Consider the following 4,520-nt stretch of genomic DNA (forward strand, 5'->3'; position numbering starts at 1 on the left):
TCAAGTTTATGGTGTCAATATGAGCACTTAGTTGAGAACCCAATTGTGTGATAGAGTCCACCTCATGCCTCCCTCCTCCAATGGCTTTTCTGGGCCTACTATATTGGGAATTATGAACCGCCCTTTCTTCGATTTTAGCCCATGTTTGGTTGTCATCAACCTCGGTGAACCTCCCATTAGAGCTCATATTAAGCACAAATTTGTGAGTCTTCATATAAGCCATTCCAAAACTGTTGAACGAGGAACCACTCGCTTAGTTCGTGGTGAGGACAAGAGCGACATGTATCCTTGAATCTTTCCCAAGCCTCATATAGAGACTATTCATCTCTTTGCTTGAACCCGGTGATTTGGGCTCTCAACATGTTAGTCTTCTCCGGAGGATAGAACTTCTTGTAGAAGGCAAGTGCTATCTTCTTCCATGAATCAATTCCAAGGGTAGCCTTGTCTAGGCTCTTTAACCATTGCTTTGCGGCTCCAATCAAGGAAAAAGGGAACAACACCCATCGAATTTGGTCTTGGGTTACCCCGGATTAAGAGATTGCATCACAATAGTAAAAAAAAAGTCTTCATGTGTAGATGAGGATATTCATTAGGCATCCCTCCAAATTGACTTCTCTTAACTAATTGTATGAATGCGGATTTAGCAATGAAATTACCGGTTAAGTGAGGTGGTGTTGGAGTACCATTTGGTAGGTTCTCCTCGGTTGGTACGGAATGAGATGAAAATTTAGGCATAGTGAGTTGATTTTGTGGTTGGTTTTGAATTGGGTTCTCCTCTCCTTCTCTTGCAAAAGGGTTGGTAAACTCAACACTATCCAATTGGAAAAAACGAATGTCCACAAGTTCTCCAATACCCAAACTTGTTGAAGCCCCTCTAACGGTTCTTCTAATGTTGGTCAAGGTTCTTTCAATTTAGGGATCAATAGGCAGAGGTCTACCATGTGATCTCCTAGACATGCAAAAAGTAAACAACTAGAAAACAATTAAAACTACTTTGAGGAGTTTGACTTCCCCAAGGTTAAGAAAGACACAACTAAAAAAAACAAGTGATAAAAATTCAATTGAACACCGTCCCCGGCAACGGCGCCATTTTTTATTCGGTTTAAAACTTTGTCGTCTAAGCTAACCAATCAAAACAATATTTATAATCTTAACTAACTACTCTTAATAGAGTGGCAACCAAAGGTCGGATGTCAAAGGACGGGCATTGAATTATGTTATCGGTTGTAGAGAGCTATGTCTTAGGATATCACAAATTGGGTTGAGATTTGAGGTATCAAACTAAACTACTTAACAATGGAATATAAAGAAATGAAAGTAAAACAAAGCAAGTAAACAAATAGGGTTTGTAAACAATTGATTAAGGCACTAGGGTGTCATGGGTTTATAGGGGATTCATGGTGGTGATCATACAAACATGTTTACATAGTTGCAAGCAAATTATTGTTGTAGTGGAATCGAGTTAGTTTATGTCTTAAAATTCCTAGGAAGATTTGAATCCCGGAGCTGAGTCAGTCAAGACTGTACAACAACTACAAGTCGACTTAGTTTCTTCCTATTAAACTATATGCATTGTCTAACAAGCCTTGAGTTAGTTTATATCTTACAAGTCTTGTTGAATGGATAAGAGATTTATGCAAGGTTGTCAATCAAGCATAACATGTAAGTTGAAACTACAACAAGCAAGCAATCTTAAGAAAACATATTAGACTAAGTATGGATCTACCCCCATGTTTTAGTTCCCTAATCCCCCCATTAACCCTAGCTAGAAGACTAATCACCCATGGTTATGGTAAACATGCTAATAAGGTTGTCATTCATATTAACAAGGTTAAACATGGTGAATGAGTAAAGCAATAATTAATTAAGTAAAGGGTAAAAGAGATTATACCAACTTAAGGATGATCCAAATAATAAGCAAAGAATAATAGAAGAACACTTGATGAATGATAAAGAGTTGTCAAGTCTTCAATAAAGCCCAAATAGTCTTCAAATTACCCAACTAAATCTAAGAACACTTGAATGATTAAAGAGGAATTAAGATTTGATTAATATTGAATTGAGTAAAAACAACTTGATTAAAACTTGATTAATAATGTATAAACTTGATTAAAGCTAAATTATAACTTGGTGATTAATCCCCTAACACAATGGGGTATTTATACTAAGTACAAGTATTAGGGTAACTAAGAGCTTAAATGACGATTACGTCCCTAAGAAGATGATTAGTGCCTTGCAAGTCCCATAAGGAGCCGCCCGACTTTGTCCTTGAAGTATGCTCGAGCTGTTTAGGGACCCTCTCTACTTGACCACGGGACGCCCGGATTGTGGCTTGGGCCGCCCGTCCTGAGCTCGGGTCGCCCGGATTGTGAGTCAGCTTCACTTCTTTTTCTTTTGACTACCTAAGGATCCGTGGGGATCGTTGAGTGGTCGTGGGGGTCTTCATCATTCCCCATTCTACTTGATTTATTTACTTAAGCCTTTAGTATTGGTCTCCTCTTTGATGCTTGGTCATTAGATGCACTCCATTTAGCTCCACTTTGCTCCATAAATGCAAGGCTAGCAATCCTCTCCTACCAACGACACAAAACCTCAAAGAATATGCAAAGTAGGGAACTAAAGATAAGAAAAGACCCTAATAAGTACTAGAAAGCATAGGAACGAGGCTAGTTCGGGGACTAAATGTGCACAAATATGAGTCACATCGTGAACAAATCTTCAATTACCGGCAATAGGCACCATGTCATGATTGCCACATAGGTAAGCTCATGGTTATTGATCCAAGGGCAAAAAGTCATTAATTGATAATCAACAAACATGTTAGAACCTACCACAAAGCATACACAAAGACACTACCAACTTACGTCCTTATTTCTACTCATCTCTCATTTATTACTTAAGGTCAAATAGGCTCTGATACAAACGTGATAGCCAAAATGGGGAAAATATATCCCTCAAATGACAATATGATAAAGGGTGAGTCTAAGCTATCCTAATAAACAAACTACTTATCCAAGGTGCTCGCTAGCTCACACGTCTAAACCCCACAAATGCATCTTCACAAACCTGTCATTCATGTAAACATGAAAGCCATAGTCAGTGGGGAGTAACTCAAGGTTCTCCCAGCCACAAATTGTCGAAACAAACATAACAAGGAACTCAAATAGGTAAATCATATAAGATACCTACAAAGGACATGAACATTAAGATTTATATTTAAACATGGCAATTAAATGAGATGGAATAAGATAGATCAACATTAGCATAATAAAGACTCAACTATTCATGTGAGATAATTAAATAATATGAAAGACAAGAATACGGTCATTTAGACAAAGGCACACATTTCAAGGAAATATAACCTATATATGAGATTAGAAACCGAATCATGTGAAGTAAATAAATAAGGGATCAATCAATGCAAAATACGTGAATGGAAACCATAGCCATTACTATGAAAACCTCTTAACAAACATTGCACGGGACGCGGCTACTAATGTCACATTCATACTTACGGCTTGCATCTCACCATACGAACGGATGGGAACATCAATCCTGGTGATCATATCGTAACTCGAAGGCTTGCATCTCACCTCTAGTTTCCGATAGGACCAAGACTCCCACATCCAAACAATGACAATATCTATAACCAAGCAAGACCTTTACTAGTCATTAAATATAATTCCCCTGGTAGGACGATAATGATTATCACAAAGTCTAAGTCCTAATCTAAATCTGGCCAGACTCTCGGGACAGTACAGTTCCCGATTCAACATGCTGCAGAACGGTCCGCATCCAAGACTCGAACGGCAACTCGGAAGTCGAGAACCCACAATCGGCACGACAGTCCGAAAGAGGCAGAAGATATGAGCTAAACCCATACTTGGCAGATCGGCACAAGTAGGGCATAAAGATAAGTCAAGCAGCAAGGTATAGCATAAAGGCATTATCACAAGAATACGACTCTACCAAATGAATATTCCAAAAAACGTGATTCAACTTGGAAATGGAAGAATAGATGTAATGAGTAAATGAATATCCAAGTAAGACAATCCAAGTCCATTTATACTCATAAACATGAATTATTAACTCATGTCTTAAATACTTGTCAGTTGAATAAAAATGTAAATAAATGGAAATAAACCATCTAATAAAAGCAAAACAAGAATTGAATTATAAATGACTTAAATGTAAGGTAGACCATTTATTACTTACAAGGCATAAATAATTAAATTGGGCTCATATTATAATGAAAACAAGTCATTTCATATATGAATGGCATAATTAAACAATGAATTCCACTATTATAAATCATGTGAAAAAAATATATAAAGATATTTAACGAATTACGTTATATAAAACACGAGACGGAAATTCAAATAAATTAAATACGGATTAAAATCGACACAACAAAAACATCCCACACGAGGCTAGGCCATGGCTCAGAATGGTCACACCTCAACTCGCAACTAGGACTAAAACTAGCCGGCCTTGGCCACAACCCGTACCCTAGCCAGGCC

At 37.7% G+C, this 4,520-nt stretch overlaps 1 non-coding gene across 1 annotated transcript; it reads left to right on the top strand.

Annotated features, from left to right (window-relative positions):
- The first annotated feature begins 255 nt into the window (after positions 1 to 255).
- Positions 256 to 362, top strand: LOC141593377 (small nucleolar RNA R71). Its single transcript, XR_012521465.1, has one exon. It is a non-coding gene; the product is annotated as a small nucleolar RNA R71 (small nucleolar RNA).
- Positions 363 to 4,520: the final 4,158 nt, after the last annotated feature.

This window comes from Silene latifolia, chromosome 7, assembly GCF_048544455.1.
Source record: "Silene latifolia isolate original U9 population chromosome 7, ASM4854445v1, whole genome shotgun sequence".
Lineage (NCBI taxonomy): Eukaryota > Viridiplantae > Streptophyta > Magnoliopsida > Caryophyllales > Caryophyllaceae > Silene > Silene latifolia.